Consider the following 17620-nt stretch of genomic DNA (forward strand, 5'->3'; position numbering starts at 1 on the left):
AGGCTGGAGACCAGCTCCTCTGCTTCAGTTGTCTCAATAGTTATGCAGATAATATCTTCTGCCCTGAGTCTCTCAAAGGTGCAGAGAAATTAAAGAAGGTAAAATATGTGATGATTCTCTGGAAAGTTTATTTGATATACGGTTAAGAAGAATGCACAGATATGATGCTTTTGTGTCTATATTCAGTACTGACTATAATCAGTACTGAAATATCCATTCTCGGTGGTGAATTGGCTACAAATAATGCCAGCCTTAGGCAAAGTGGGAAGTAATGAGGTATTATTTCAGAAAGCACTTCCTGCAGGTTTCCTAATGAGAACCATTTTTTTGACTCTCCCCCACCAAACACAAGTATAGCAGTGTTTCCCACTCATCTCCCACCCTGACTCTCTTGTCTGTTTTCCTTTAAAGCTTTCTTATCTCTTGACTCTTCAATGCAATGTGAGATGCTGTGATAATGGTTTCAGATGTCCTCACCCAATTTTTTTGTTGTTGTTTATTTTTGCATTTTAATACGGAATAAGAATGATTCTAATGACAGAAATCTTGGGTTCTTGTTAATTCATTCATTACTATGTTCTTCAAGCTTTCGATCACTGGTTCAACAAATATTTATTGAGTGTTGAATTGAGTGTTGAGTGTGCTAAAACTGGAAATGCAACTGTGAACAAGAGGATCATGGCCTAGCCTCTCCTGAAGCTGACTTGGAAATAGACATCTGTGGACAAAAAAAGAGGCTCTGTACTAAATCTATCCAAAAGTAACCTTACAAGATGATCTGATCATAAATTCCTAACTGGGCAGGTCATGGTGGGTAGTCACACCCCAGGCCTATAACTTCTCTAGTAAAAGGTTATTTTTGCCTTAAGCGAGCCTTGTCCACTGTTTTTGGGCATCTAGGTTAACACAGCTTTGAAATATCTTATTTTCAGACCCTTCAGAAGTATAACCATCCTCAAAGGAGCACATAATCTTAACTATCCTATAATCCAATCATAGATATTTCTCTGCCTTGTATTCTCTCACATCCACATAATCTTCCTTACGTTCCCTCCTTAATTCCAAATGTATAAAAGAAACTTCAAACTGCCATTCTGGGGAGCATGTGAGATCTTACTTCTAAGCATGTTGTCAGTTTGGCTCAAATAAACTCTTATAAAATTCTTTACAGGTTTGGATGTTTCTTATGTTTGCACATGGAGGGCTTTGTGTCCATGTAATGAGGGCTTTGATGAAGCAGGCTGTGATGCTGTGGAAAACTTCTAGGTCTTGTGGCGGGCTGCTTGGGAGACACTGGGAGAAGCATGTGGGTTTTGATGCCTACCGTTTAGGAAAGTGATATCTTCACCTACAAATAGGGCCAGTTCTGTTTAGAAGAAACTTACTGCAAAGGCAGAAAAGGCATTGGGAGTCAAATGCCCTAAGTTGAGCCTCAGTTCTGCTTAATTGTGTTTCTCTGGAGAATTCATTCAACTTTTCTGAGCCTCAGCTTCCTTCTAGGCCAAAAAATGAGGGCAGAATAGGTGACTTTTGTGGTAATTATCAGTTTTAAACTTTTATATCAGTGTTTTTCTAATACCTAAATTAGCCCTTTTAAATATAAGGTCCAAATGCAGTTCTCCTTGGATGTTTCCAAAGGCTGAATTTTATTGCCTACCTACTTTTTTGTGAAACTAGTTCTTGGCCACTGATCATTGCTGCACCTATAACTTTCTTGTAAATTTGATATAATAATCTTGCTTAAATGAATGATAACCATGTGTTTCTCTATTGTCATCCTACAGGCGCTGAAAAATAGGCAGATAACCAACCTGGGATGTTCAACAAAGCCCAGCTCTCTCTGTTAGGACATCTTATTATATCAGGATCAGAATGCCTAGGTCTGCTGCACATGGTAAATTTAATGAACCTAGCCAAGGGAGATAATGGAAAACATTAGAGTTAATAATAGCTCTAAAACAGATAAGCATACTTGATCATGCAAAATTTCTTTGTTATCCAGTTTTAAAAAACATGATCCTAAGAGAAGCAAATCAAATTGACAACTTCTCTTAGGCACAAAATTATAAAAAATGAAAGGCACTTTAGACATCATTTGATCCAACACTTAGACTTCACAGATGATGAAACTGAGGTTCAGATAGGATGAAATGTTTTGGTCAAAAACCCACAGCTGATTGGAAGCAAGGCAAAACCAAAATTCAGATTTTCTGATTCCCACGCTTTAGAGCTCTCTCTCCTTTACCTGGCTACCTATCCAGGTCTTTAAGTTGTACATATCCCAGAGTGACCCGGTCTCTCTTAGATTTTGTTCTGGTTCCTCTAAAGAGGAAAGAGAATTTCCTTACTCGTCCTTAAATTTACTACCATGTCTTCAGATCACTCAGCACTCACTCTGTGCGTGCCTCCCTTGCTGGAGGGGTTCTGTTCCTGGCATCGGGAAATCCTATTTCCTTTACTGTTTGTTTTCTTGCTTTCAACCAAATGCATCCAGGTTCATCACAAAGCAAGACTGTGTTCTTGCTTTCAACTAAATGCATCCAGGTTCATCACAAAGCAAGATTGCTGAAGAACCAGTTAGGGGAGTTGTTTCCCTCATCACAGGATTCTGTGTTTTTGTGTCCCTCTTGATGAGATTTGAATGTCATCTCTGTGGAACAAACGTTAGAGCCATCGGTGTAGCCACGAAGGTCAGAGACAGTCCTCTGTGCCAAATCTGTAATGCCTTTGGTTGAACTGGGGCCTGGGCCAAACCCTTTTAATGTTTCCCTGCTCTTAAGAGGGCGTGCTGCAGGACAGGAGTGGAAGGTGACCAGTCTAGCAGCCAGAGCTCCAGCACCAGTTTTCTCCTCTTAGTTAGACTAAACAGTCCAACCACAATAGAAAAATAAATGCTGCTGCCATCTTCTCTTTCATTTTAGAGGGACATAGATTTTAATTAAAACGATTTCTGGAAATTTCATCCTCATTTTCTCAGAGAGAGAGAAAATGTGGCCACATTTTGCATTCTCTTAAGAAGTTGAAGCAGTAAATATTTGGTACATACATTATACAGAAAAAAGTCAATAAACAGAAACAAGAACAAGATAAATAGATGATCATATTGATCTCAAACCCATAATCTCTACACACACACACACAATTTCAGGAGTTTTTAACCAATCAATATGCAGATATTTATTAAATATCTGTATAGAAAACACTGCACTAGTAGTTTTTTCTTATATTTGAATTCCAAAATTAAAGTGAATTTACAAATAGAAAAATGTGGTAGTATCTAAGTGAGAAGAGAACAAAAGCAGTAATATATCCTATACATGTTCTGACACAATGTTTTCAAAGGCCAGGTCACCCACCTGTTGGTTATTTTAAGATGGGGAATTCCGGCAGCAGCTGGGATGCTGCCATAAATAACTTGCACACCAATGTTCTAACATTGAGCCCTTCTTATCATGTCTTTCTAAGGGATCCTGATTTTGAAGGTGTCACAGGCGACCATTCTCTCCAGAGCCATACAGAATGACACCGGCTGCTTTGTGGTAACCATCATTTCCTTCTCATTAGCCCTTTCCACTCTCAAGCTGGCTATTGGCTTTAAAGGACTTTCCACATTGGAGGGTCAATAAAACAGCAACTACACAAGAATAATCACTGTTACCATTTGAGGCCATTTATATCAACTCCATTAAATAATTAAAATCATCCACATTTCAAAATCTTCCAATAGCTCCTTATTAAGATTAATTTTAACCTCAAAAATCACCATCTTGGTGTTTGAAGCTCCGCCAAAGCTCCCAGCCTCCCTGTGATCGTGATCCCTACCAAATGCAGCTGTATTGGCTTTTTCCTGACTTTATCTGACTTTTTACTTGATCCCCTGGATGTTACCCCAGACCAATGGATTTCCTATTACCAAGAAGAGCTTAGCATCCACCTTTTCCTCAAAAGTCCTCATGATGCAAACTGAAAGAAGTTTAACTTGGAATGTGCATTATATACGTCAAGATTGCATATGTGTACATTTGTTTTCTGTGTTATGGCCATTTGTAGGTAGGCTTACCTGCTCAGTGCCAAAGAAAATTCAAGTAATTCAAAACTAGGACATAAATGCATTTACCCTCAAGGTTGGCATTAAAACAACAAAAACAAATATTCATATCCAAATGAGAGTTCGAGCTGCAGTCTTAATGGGTCTTTCAAAAGTCAGTCAAAAAAGATTCTTCTACAAGGTGGCCTAAAACACTTTTATTTATGTTATCACTTCATTGGTGTTGACAAGTTTTTGTTGTTAGAACCCTTTTTCTCAAAAAAAAAAAAAAAAAGTGTGAATGTACAATTTGGTTGGCTTTAATTGGCACTGTTACTCCCAATATGAGCATTTGCTGTGGTAAAAGGACAAAACCATGGACAGAAATGTCTTTACATATGAATTAAAGCACTTTTTTACCCCTCTGCCAATACGATTTAATCACTATGTATCAAATCTTCAACAAGAATTATATCATCTTTAAATTATTCCAGTACAGGGTCTTATCCTTAGAAGGTACCCCATAAATGTATGTGGAAACAGTCACAGATAATTTAATTCACAAGAAATCTAAGTGATTACCAACATAGCAGACCTGAGTGGTGACCATTACCTGTTATTTGATTTCCCAATAGGAAATACAAATTCCACCTCATCTTTGTTTTCTGCTTCCATAGATTTCAAAAAGATCTCAATGGCTTTGGAGTTCAGGGTCAGCATTTTCTTAAATTGCTTTTCTTTTATGTTGAATACACATTTAAAATTTAAAAAAAATACTAAGCACATTCAAACAATTATTCTTCTTGACTTTATATAAGAAAAGAGTTATATTCATGGAAGTGTTTTTTTTCCTACTAACAGGATAATAATAGTCTGGTTAACCAAGGTTAAATGAAACAGATTAACTGTGCCATTGACTTTTCACATCAAAGAAACATGTATACTTCTGAACTGGTGTCCTACATCTTTTTTTTCTAGGAGTAAACAACTGATTCCAGAATTAGTTTTAAGTAGTATTTAGAATGATAATCATTCTTTTCAGGCAAAATTTTTGATGTCATTTAAAAAAAATTAGTTTAAATTAAGTGTATCTACTCCTTGAGTGGAAAATGAACATCCATGAGTCAATAGAATGAGCAGTGTAGTTTAATTTGAGAGTTTATGAGGCAATCAACTAAGAATCCCATGAAAATTTATGTCATTTAACCATAAACACCCTGTCCTCCATTCTTGTCCTTCCAAATGTCTCTTCCAGACACAGAAATGTATGTCAATGGGCTTCTACATCCACTTGAAGAAGAGGATGGCTCCCAAGGAGTGTTTGGCTTTGAGCAATCGAGGGAAGTAGGATGTGAATAGCATCACCAATTTAGCTGCACCCATTTAACAGTTCCGAGTAGCTGCTATGAGAGCAGTGCAGAATGGCCAAAAACAGAGGAGACACTAGGGACTCTACCATTCCCGCTGTAACCTGTTGCCACATGCAGAATCCTGGGTAGGCAGGGACCACCAAGGCACTTTCCCCTTTGTGTCAGCCACACCTGATTTCATGGAGTAGCAGTCCTTGTCCTTGTGTCTACCTGATGACAGAGATTCAGTGGGACCAGGGCAAGGGTCACTTATCACAAAACAATTGAAAACTCAGTTTACTGAAATATCCAGATCACTAACTCACAGTCCCCCTGCACTAGTTCTACTGAACTACACAAAAACAGTGTCTTTCTTGTCTGAGACTGCATTCTTAGCACTCAGTATAATATCTGCTGCAGAACAGGCATTCAATAAACAGATTTCAACTGCATGAATTGCATGAGCTATTGGGGTAGGGGTAAAGAAACTGTAGTATCTTCTTCCCACAACTGCTAAAGTTCACAGCCGTCAGTCCCTTAAACTCCAAGGTCAGTCCTGGAAGGGCAGCTGGTAGAGGCTGGAGTATTTCCCAAGGCTTATGCTTAATCTTTTGCCATTTCCTCTAAGCCCGTTGCTAAATGGAGGTCCTTCTGATATTTTTTTTGTGGATATCAATGCAGTTAGAATTGCCCAGTGTTTCCTGCAGGGTACCTTAGCTTGGATTGATGTCCGTGCCTAATGTGAAAACATGGTTAAATGTCGGCTCATATTTACCTTTCATCTTAACATTACTCAAGACCCTCTTGAGAGTTTACTATTCTGTGACTTTGCTAAAGTTAGCTGATTTTCTTTCCTGTCTCTTCCCTGCATTAGTGGTAAAAAGGAGATATTTGCTCATTCGTGCCACTCAAGCCAAAATAAATTACTCATTTTGATTGTGTATGTAAAGTTATGTTATTTGTACAAATCATGAAAAAAAGGTCAAAATGTGTCTTTAATATTATATAAAAGTATATATGTGAAATTTATATGAGAAATAGTATAGAACATCTATCTAGTGGTCAAATCAGAGAATAGAAATCAGAGAACTATTCAGGATGTCTGTACCTACAAAAATGGCTGGTTATCTTTGGCAAGTCAGTTAGCCTCTCTATAACCCAGGTTTGTCACAAAGGTGACTAATCATTTAATCATTCTTCTGGTTAGTATATTAAAAATACCCTCTGCCCACCTGAGAGCTTGCTCAGAAGAGATGCCATTGTTTTGGGTTCCAACCCATAGGGCTCTACGAAGACAAGGATACTCTGTTCTGTTCATTAGTGAGAACAAACACACTGCCTTGCACAATGCCTGGCCCATAACAGATGCTCAAGAAATATTTGCTAAATCAATTAATGAATGCTTGAAATGCTCAATATGCCTGACAAATTTTCCTTTATTCTAGATAGAATTCAGAATTTGTTCTACTCAAACAAACAAGTTTGTTATGGATTCTATGAAAAAAAAAAAAAGGATATCAGTCCAATAGTTTTTTTCTCACTCTGAATAAGAAAAAAGTTGTAGTAGTATAAACAGGAAAATACAAATATCAAATACTATTAAACAAATTTAATTATTTAAAATTGAATTCGATCGAATTGTTTCCCACTGAAAATCTGAGAATGCTCCTTACTTGGCAGTCATTTTTAACATTTCAGAAGAAATGACTGGATTGACAGAAAGAATTTTAGGAAAATGTATGTGGAAATTAAATAATTGAACACCATCATAGCAAATTGACTTAAAAAACCTAAGTGCCTATTCTTTGCTGCACTGTGCTAATTTACTATTCTAATTGACTACAGTGTGGTATTCAGCAAATATCAAATAGCTGCATGTGTCACAGGCTTCATTTTCTCCCTACACTGACCTTGTATTAACCCTTCACCTCTCACTCTATAGCTAATTAAATCCAGCGACAGTCTGGTGAGTCATTCTTCACTGAAATATTTAGTGAGGGTCTTAAATTCCTTCATACTTGTCCCAACCACTGTGCCTATCTTCCCATCGTACATCTGCTTCAGTGCCACAATATTTTGTCAAAAACTACAGTACTGCCATGGTAACATCATAAACCCATCCCTCGCCCAACTCTTCAAGGAGTTTATAAAAATCCAGCTGTAAAAATTGGCCATAGGCTGTATGAGCTGGTTGTTTTATGTGTGGTAGTTAACCTTTCTTCCCTTTCTTTCTTCACTGCTCTCACTCCAAAACCAGTCATTTAAAAATATTTACAAAGTAACTTAACATTTATTTAGCCATCAAAGAGGAAATTGGAGTTGAGTTCAAGTTGACTTTTCTTACTACTCTGCTGCTTTCTAAGTTCAAAATTGTCACTTTTTTTTTTTTCTTTTTGCTATCTGGGTGAGTTCAGCTGAAATCAGGAGTTCATTTTTCACCCTCCTCTCATTTCCTCTTGCTTGGAAGTCTTCAATTCCTTGAGTTCTTTTCGAATTTAGTGAGAGCCCCACGTATACAAAAAATAGACAGGCACTCACAGGAAAGAGGACAGACATGGGAGGAACAAATCATTTCAGCACGGTTTATCTCCCTTCTACTAGAACCCACTTAATTCCACTTAAAATGGAGTGAAGTTGTTTATTTTTCCTTCAAAGATAAGTTACATAAAGTATTTGTTTCTCCATTATTTCTAATGGTTAAAGATTTTTTTCTTTTCACTGGTTTGGATGCTTGTGCTGAAATCCCATTTATCCTTATCCTAAAGATTTAGATAAGGTGGGGTGAGGTTACAACACTCATAGTAGATAGTATTGACACAGGAAACTCTGTGTCATCTAAAAAAGGGGTATTTTTAAGATTAAAAAAAAAAAATTAAACTTGTTAGCCAAAAAGGGAGAAACGAAACATCCAAGAAAGAGCCAACCAATATGTACTATAACGATTTTGAGTTAGAGTCTTTGACAGCGTAAATATATGAGTATGGATATGTTAATTATATGACATTTTATAAGTTAGATGTCCTTGAGCAAAATTCAGTTGGAGGTTTTGATACAATTATCGCTTACGCTAATTTACCTCAGGACAAACATAAAATATGTGTTATTAAATAGTTCCTGGTGAAAGGAACTTGGATGGTAGGAATTGTATATCTAAGCAGACAGTGGAGTTAGGCTGCCTCTGCACAAATATGCACAGGGCCTGTTCCGAGGTTGTCAAATAAAGCTGTGTGTGTCCAAGATGCACATGGAGTTATTTTGAGTATGATGAGCAGGTTGGCCCAGGCACAATCAAGGCACTGGTGAGGCCAGGAACTTTTCTTTGGGACCTTTTCATCTTTCATGCTCTCTCTCTCACACACTCTCTCTCTCGCTCCCTCTCTAGCACAATGCTTAATACCTGGTACAAATGCTCAATGTATGTGTTCTTTGTGAATTATTTGATTTTACCCTTTTCATTTTTAATTAGTAATAGTTAGTAATGTATTATCTCAGTAATTGTAAAATTACATCTAAAATCTAGAGAGTTGTAATATCTTGAAACTGTTCACCATAGCCCAGTAAATGAATAACTCAGCTCCAACTAAAAAAGAAATCCCCCTCTTCCACACTGGCAGTGTGTGGTGTGTAGCACCAGTGTCCTTAATCATAAATGACAGAGTCACAGAATTCTTGCACTGTAGATGGTTATCAGTTAACTTTTAAAAATTATTTTCATGCACTCTGCAGCTTGGAATTCCCCGTTCCCCCACCAGCTTGATGTCAAGAGGAGCTACACACGTGGGTCAGTTCTGTAAAGGGCCAGATTACCCTGGAAATTCCCTTCTATGGGTGTGATGGTACAGTGGAATGAGAGGTGATTTTATAGGGTAAATGAATTTCAATGCAACAATTATTCTGAACAGTAAGTAAAATAGCACTAACAGTGATTTTTTCAATGTCTATTATATTCCATGGAGGGGCAAATGCATCAAGAGGTCAAGTCAACGGTTCTGATCTACAGATAAAAAAAGAGTTTTCTGTGTGTTAGTGGGATGAGGCTATGTGGATGGATGAGCTCATATAGAATGAGAGTTCAGTATAAAGTGAGAAGTGAAGGAATTAAAGTCAAAGTCTTAAGGAACTTCAACATATAAGTTTTAGAGAGTGAAAATGGGACTCCAAGAAGTAGTCAGAGGAATAAGGGAAAAAACTAGAAGCATGCAGGGGTTGTAGAAACCCAGAGAAGAGAAGGTTTCAAGAAGGTAAGTGTGCACAATATTCCTTGAATTCTTATATAAGGTCAAGTAAAATAAGCAAAGAAAAAAAAAATTACTTAGCATATTATGAACTGAATTATATCCCCCAAAATTTATACATTGAAGCCCTCATGCCTACATAACTATTTTTAAAGACAGAGACTTTAAGAGGTAATTAAGATTAAATGAGGTCATAAGGGTGAAGCCCTAATCTAATATGCCTGTAGTCCTTATAAGAAGAGAAAGAGACTCAAAGGATGCATGTACACAGTGGAAAGGCCATGTTAAGTCATAGGAGAAGGTGGCCAAGGAGAGAGGCCTTAAGAGAAACCAGCTTTGCTGGTACCTGATCTAGGACTTCCAGCATCCAGTACTGTAAGAACATAAATTTTTGTTGTTTAAACCATTTAATCTGTGGTATTTTGTGATGGCAACCCTAGCAGACTAATACAAGCAATAAGGGGTCATAAATGACCTATGACAAAGTTGTTTTGGGGAGTGATGGAGGTAAAAAACTGGAATGGAGTATGCTGAGGAATAAATGGGAGATAAGTACATAGAGACAGGAAGTATAGCTAACTCAAGAAATTTGAGTGTGAAGAGTAAAAGTGAAGTAGGATGATAAACTGGCAGAAATGTAGGAGGATTAAGCTTGAAATTAGCAAATGATGAATGAGGTCATCTATACAAAAGCTACATTAAAAAAAATCTCTCATTAAAGAGCAGAATTAGAATTCCATCATAACATCAATGATAAAAATAATAGTAAATCAATAATATCATTTATTGAGCAACTAATATAAAATCAAGTTGTAAGCATCACGTTTTATATATTTTACCTAATTTCATCTTCATAGCATAATGCCAGGAACCAACCAGGTATTCAATACATATTTACCAACTAAATAATGAAAAATGACTCTACAAGGTAGATATTATTATTATTTCCAACTTATATATGCATAAATTAAGACTCACATGGTTTAAATAACTCATCCGAGGTTTAATCAATAATGTAATCTAAAGTCTAATCAATAATGTAGACACATCTAAAGAGAGAATGTGTTAACAAAAGGAAAATGCCTGTAAATGAAAATACAAAATGAGAAGTCAGAGAGGCAAAAACTAAATGCACTTTTATATTGCTGACCTGTGGAAAGTATATCGGTTATTGGCACTGTTGGCCTTGGAGAGTACAAGTAACCTTTGAAAAACGGTTCAGGAGGCTTTAGGCTTCTAGTAAATAAGATCTTTCTAACACTCACTACCCAACCTGGGATCTGGGGACCAGATGGTGGACTTCGTAGACCCCTATAAGAATTCTCAGGAAGATGGAGAGTTATTGGAGAGTTTTAAGCAGAGGAATTTTATCTCTTCATATATTAGTTTGCTAGGGCACTCCTAACGAAATACCACAGATTGGGTGGCATAAACAACAGGACTTTGTTATAGTTCTGGAGGCTGGAAGTCCAAGGTCAAGGTGCCAGCAAGGCAGGTTTCTCTTAAGACCTCTCTCTTTGGCTTGCAGATAGCTGTCTTCTTGCTGTGTCCTCACATGGTCATTTCTTGGTCTATGTATTGTCTGTGTCCTAATCTCTTCTTTTTACAAGAAAACCTGTAAGACTGGATTAGGGTCCACCATAAGACCCCTTTGTACCTTAATTATGTCTTTAAATGCTCTATGTCCAAATAATTACAGTCACATTCTGAAGTAGTGGGGGTTATAACTTCAACATATGAATTTTGGGGGAGGACACAATTCAGTTCATGACATTATCTTCTGTTCCTCCCAAATCTGTGTTTTTCTCATATACAAAGTACATTCATCCCATCTCAACATCTCTCAAAATTTTAATTCTTAACTTGTTCCAGTACCAACTCTAAGTTCAAAGTCTCATCTAAATATCTAAATCAGGTCTGGTTGAGACTCGAGGTATGATTCATCCTGAAGCAAAATTTCTCTTCAGTTGTGAAACTATCACAAGTTTTCTGTTTTCAAAATACAGTGATGGGACAGGTGTAAATTCCAAAACCTACCAAGAATTCCATTAGATTTTAGGGCTCAAGAACAATCTTCTTTGGCTCCATTTCCTGTCCTCTAGGCCCAATAGGGGGGTGACCCTATCTCTGGCTCCACAGGAGGGGTGACTCTTTCACATGTGGCCTTGGGCATCAGTAGCCTGTTCTGCTGAAACCAAGGAGGTGGGCCTCATCTTCTAGAACTGAGAAGGAGACAGCCTAACACTCATCTCTGCTTCCAGGGTCCTCTGGGCCTGTAGTGGCAGTGATAGCCCTGACTATTTCTGAATCACCTTCAGGTCATTCTTCCCCTCTCTTGAAGGATAATACACATTTGCAGCTGGATAGCTCTATTAGCCTGTCCTATAGAATCCCAGAAGTTCAATAGCCTTCCTTTATTTTCACCTGTCCCTGTCCCTTTTAGTCCAAGCTGGAAAAGTTTCTATTGAATGGTTGATTGGACCCACGAGTCACATCCAAAAGCCTTTTTAACAAATGGATGTCCAGCCTAACCCTTAGTGCTCTCTGCAGAACACACTTTATCATTTTTCGCCACATCGTTGAGAATTTTCTAAATCTTCACAGTCTGGTTCCTTTTTGCTTAATAGTTTCTTCTTCAATTTATCTCTCCTCTCACCTTTTACTATAAACAGTCAGGAGAATCCATGTCAAACCTTCGACACTTTGCTTAGAAAGTTCCTTAGCTAAATATCCAAGTTTATCATATACAAGTTCTACTTTCCACAAAATACTAGACTACACATGGCCAAGTTCCATGCCAGTTTATAATAAGGACTGCCTTTCCTCCAGTGTTCAGTAACATGTTCCTCGTTTCCATCTAAGACCTCACCAGAAGTACCTCTAACAGCCTTGTTTCTATGAACAATCTCTTCAAGGTAATCTAGGTTTTGTCTAACATGCATCTCAAAACTCTTCCAGCCTCTCCCGCTTCCAAAGCCACTTTCGATTTTAGGTATTTGTTATCGCAGCGCCCCACTTCTATGTACCAAAATCCATAATAGTTTTTTATGGCTGTCATGACAAAATATCATAGACTGGGTGACTTCAAAAACAGAAATTTATTTTCTCACAATTCTGGAAGTCAGAAGTCCAAGATCAAAGTGTCAGCAGAGTTGGTTTCTTTTGAGGTCTTGCTCCTTGACTTGTAGATGGCCGTCTTTTCTCTGCGGCCTCACATGGTCTTCCCTCTGTACCTGTCTGTGCCCTAATCTCTTCTTATAAAGACATCAGTCACATTGGATTAGGGCTCACACTCCTGGCCTCATTTTAACTTAATTCCCTATTTAAGAAAACTATCTCCAAAGACAACTGCTTTCTGAGGTACTGGGGGTTATGAATTTTGGAGGTACAGAATTCAGCTCATAACACCTCACTTAAGTTTTTAACACGATCATTGAGCTGCTGTGATAAGAACAGATTTCAGGGCTGTAGGGATGCAAGAGTATAAGAAGGAAGAGCAATTAGGAGGCTTTTGCAACAATTAGGTGGTTCAGTCCAAGGTGACAGTATGGTTGAGTTGGTAATAAGAGCTTGCACTTGAGAAATATTTTAAAAGTTGAGTTGCAAGAAATTGCTTTGGAGTTGAGAACAGGCTACAAAAGAGAATTTCAAGAATAACTCCAGGGCTTTTAGGTTTAGTAGCTGAAAGGATGGAGTTGCCATCCTTTCATTTAAGAGATGAGTCAATTATGGAATAAGCAGACTGGGGTGGGGTGATTAAGAATTCTGTTTAGGACAAATTAAGTGTGAGATGCCTATTAGATATCTAAATAGAGATGTCAGGTAGGCATTTGAACATAAGTCTGGAATTTGGAGTAGAGTTGTGGACTGGCAATATAAATTTTAGAGTCATTATTATATAGATGGTATTTTAAAAAAGAGGCTGCATGAAACTGCTGAGGGGAGGGTATATAGAGAAAAAAAATATTCAAGGGTTGAGCTTTGGAACACTGCAATGATAAGAGGTCAAATGCATGAGGAAGGACAAGCAAAAGAGACTAAGAATGAATGGCCAGGGAGAAAAGAATAGTGTGGTTTTTGGAAGCCAGGTGACAACATTATTTCTAGAGCAGAGAGATTAATCATCTATGCTTGCCAAATGTTATAGACAGTTCAGTAAGATGAGGGCTGAGATCTGAACATTAAGTTTAGCAACATGGAGGTAACCAGTGACCTTGAATATGTGTTTACTGAATGTGAATCAGTTCTTAAAAACCTAATCAATTCTGAGGCACTGAAAAGTTGAGTTTGTGGATAAAACTGCAGAGCAAACAATACCAAGAAAATATATCCTTCATGCCTAAGTGTCTAGCTGCCCTCTCTAGATAACCTGCTGCCTCTTGGCTGATCAAACCACAAATACCTACCTCTTCCTGTCTCAATGATAAGATTAGAAACGCAGTCAGCACAAGTTGGTCTTTGAGTTTCTGTTAACCTCAAGTTTTTGTTTCTGTTGTAATTAAATGCTACCACGGCGCCTGGAGCATATTAGGCAACCAATAAATAAATATCAAATGAATAGATTAAAAAATGAATGTTGTTAGGTAAGTTGGTATCAGCCAATAAATGACTAGTTTCCTTCCTTACTGTGTTAATCTGAACCTTTCAAGAAGGAGACACCAAAATGAGGTTAGCTATGTAAGAGATCTATTAGGGAACATATCTTTGGGGAAAAGATGGCAAGGGGAGGAAGAAGAGGTTGAAAGAGCCATTAGACCTTGGAGAAGATAGGCTGTGGTGCAGTTAAGAAAGTATTGGCAAAGCTGAAGGGAGTCTTTGAGCCAAGGAAGCCAATCAGAGGAGTCTCTGTCTCCCAGGAAACAGAGACTCCCAGGCTTGCCTTACAATCCTACCACATTCCGTCACTGGCTGGGGGTAGCCCACAGGAAGCATAGAGTTGGCACCAATATGATGGTGTTTCTCAGAATGCAATAGCTGAAGCTATTCAATTATACTACCTGCAGCCAAGATTTGAGAGGCATTTTTCACAGCCACCTCATCTCTCATGTCTATTTGTAGCTTTCTATTCAGTATTTCACATAAATGAGTGACTGTAAATAAAAGTGCCAAAGGAAATCTGAAAAAGAGTCAGAGTCTCTGGTCAGCTACCTGAATATCCGTAATACTACTTAGTTCAATATGTCAACCAATGGCAACAAACCATAATCCAGGCAACTCGGAATTAATCTTTTGTCATAAATGTCTAACACATTATCACTATCTCATATTTCATATTTTTTAATAGACAAGATAAATGAAAAAGACAAAGAACACTCTCTCTGTTAGTTACTAGCCTTGAATCAACCTAGTCCCCAGCTTATTTCCTCTGCTTCCATTCTAGCCCTCTTCCCTCAAAGTTCCTGTTACTCAAAGTTCCTAAGGTTACTCTTTAGGTCGCTGATTAGTATCTATTCCGGAAATCCAAACAAAGCCACTTGCTCTCAACCTATTTTTCAAAGTAGCCCTTCCATCTATGAATATACATTTGTGTTTCTATAAAAATGTGATTCAACTGCATGTACTAAGAACATATTTTTGCAAGATGAGTATTGGTGAGTTGAAAGGTACTAATTTTTTAATAAAGGAAAGTATGAAGGACAACATACTTTCTGGCTCACTCTTCTCAACATTGTGTGCTAAGATTTCTGTAATATAATGTGTTCATGTTCTAAAAAAGTAAACTGAGTCACAGAATAAAATATAATTATATTTTTATGCTACTTTGTGAGTTGATACCAATGTCAGAAATCTTATATTAAGTTTTCTAATCCTGCACAACGCTCAATCATTACCTTGAGATTGCACTACTTCTACAGACTGAGCATCAGTACCTGAGAATCATGTATTGTGTGTTCATGAAAGGGTAAATAACTACTTTTGAACCTGAATATCAATTCTTCAGTGGTCTGTCATATTAGACATACGATTTCACGTGAATAAAGCAATGTTTTTTTCAGGATCACAGAGGGAAAAAAAAAAACAGCTACAGAGCATACTTTTCTGTCTCCTAGCATAATGGTTACTTAAGTGAGAACTTCTGTTTTCAATTTACCAATAACCATATTTCCATGTTTTCCCTTGCTCTTGTCATTCTCCCCAGTAATATCTATGCATTTAAGATTTAAAGTAGGGAGGAAAAAGGATCACGAATGAAAGGAAATCTGAGTTGTTTTTTTTTTTCCTCCCAGAGTGAAGGAAGCCAGGAATTAATAACTATACAGTAATAGATTTTGTAATTAACCTTTTTCTTCTAAGGACTGAAAGCTCAACTTCTCTCCATGTAGCACTGATACTAACATCTTCTGTCTCTCAAGACAAAACAAAATTCTACAGAACCTCATTTACCTTACATAAAGCATTCATTTACTGAAAGCTTTAATTATTCCATACTAAGAAGTAGAGCACTTTAGAGGAGTTAAAACAATTGTCTCAGATATCCAAAAGACCAATCCTATTTTTGGAGCCTCAAGGTTATAGACTCAGACTCCTAGGAAGGTCCCTAAGATATGTCATCTACTATTTTGTTCAATACAGAAATAGTCAAAACCCAGCTTGAAGACAGCAACACACCTTTATGTGCAGTGCACTGTAACCAGGAGAAAATAGCTACTCTAAATTGTGGTGATTAGATGTAACACTGTGTTCTTCAAAAAACTTGATATATCTAATAGGATATATCTAAGTGAAAACATCTCTCTATTTTATTTCACATAAATTATTATTTTTTAGGTATGGTCTTAGTCGGTAATGCTAGAGAATTCTGGTTAGGTTTGTCCACTCTTATTAGGTTTGGCCACACTTACTGGAATCCGATGGGCAGTTAAAACCTAGACTACCTGTATAGATGAAAATTCATATAATTGGTCTAGTTTACAAAGACATCAGAAAGGGAAATAACACAAGTTTTGTTCTAGACAGTTCTTTCCCTATTTTTTCTTCTTTTCAGTGATTCTTATTCCCTTAACAGTTTTTGTTTGTTTGTTTTGCTTTTTAAAAAATATACAAGAGTATTTTAAGTACCTTCTCCACCAATTTTTCAGGGTTGTCTTATGCTTTATTCAAAGATCTTATATGACAGACTTAAATAACCTGAAAGGATTTCTTTTTATTTATTCATGTGGAGAAGGCCTGCAACTGACCCAGATCCGGAGTCTCCCAGGGCAATGGCACATGGCTCCAAGCTATGCGAGACACTCTTCTGTACTTGATTCAGCTTGGCTTCCTCTCTTATGTTTGCTTAATCCACACATTGTTAGCAAAATGGAGAAAGAAAGGATGATGGGGGAGGGCTTCCTTAGCCTCTTTCTCTGGCCCCTTTTTTTTTTTTTATAAGCAAGTAAATTTTTCTTAGAAATCCTCTAGAGCTTTTCTTATTTTTTCACTAGCCAGGATTTGGCTCTAAGACCATTGCTAAAACTATCACTAATAAAACGATGGGATTATTATGTTTGGCTTAGACTATTTCAGATAGAGAAGATATTGGGAATTCAACTGGAAGAACTATAGCAGGCACATAAACAAATCATAAAGTGCAAGATATAAAATGTTGAACCATAAAAGAAACATAAATGTTTGAGAGTTTTAAACTTGAAGAACTTAGTTACAGCTGAGGATTAAGAAAGAACTGACTTCTGAGAATTACACATAAGAAGATGAAAAAGGGCATTTTAATTTGCCAGTTAAGAAATGGCAATGAAAAAGAATGGGACGTAAAAAAGTAACATATTACATTTTGCTGAGATAAAGCTACATGAAGGTATATTGTTAGCTTTTGCTGTGATAATAATCCCACATCTCAGAGGTTTATAGTAGTTCTCCCTTACCCATGATTTTGCTTTTTGCAGTTTCAGTTACCTACAGTCAACCATGGTCCAAAGATATTAAATGGAAAATGTTAGAAATAAATAATTCATAAGTTTTAAACTGTATTACATGTTATTTTGAGTAGCATGATGAAATTTCATGCAGTC

At 37.2% G+C, this 17620-nt stretch overlaps 1 protein-coding gene across 1 annotated transcript in view; it reads left to right on the forward strand.

Annotated features, from left to right (window-relative positions):
* Positions 1–17620, forward strand: part of ADTRP (androgen dependent TFPI regulating protein) — a 139443-nt gene that overhangs the window by 20003 nt on the left and 101820 nt on the right. Inside the window, exons 2-3 of the mRNA XM_039857541.1 lie at positions 1785–1894; positions 3466–3539. The gene's annotated coding sequence lies outside the window, so the exon portion shown is untranslated. The remainder of the gene's footprint in view (positions 1–1784; positions 1895–3465; positions 3540–17620) is intronic.

Source organism: Pteropus medius, unplaced genomic scaffold (genome assembly GCF_902729225.1).
Source record: "Pteropus medius unplaced genomic scaffold, Ma_sr-lr_union100, whole genome shotgun sequence".
NCBI lineage: Eukaryota > Metazoa > Chordata > Mammalia > Chiroptera > Pteropodidae > Pteropus > Pteropus medius.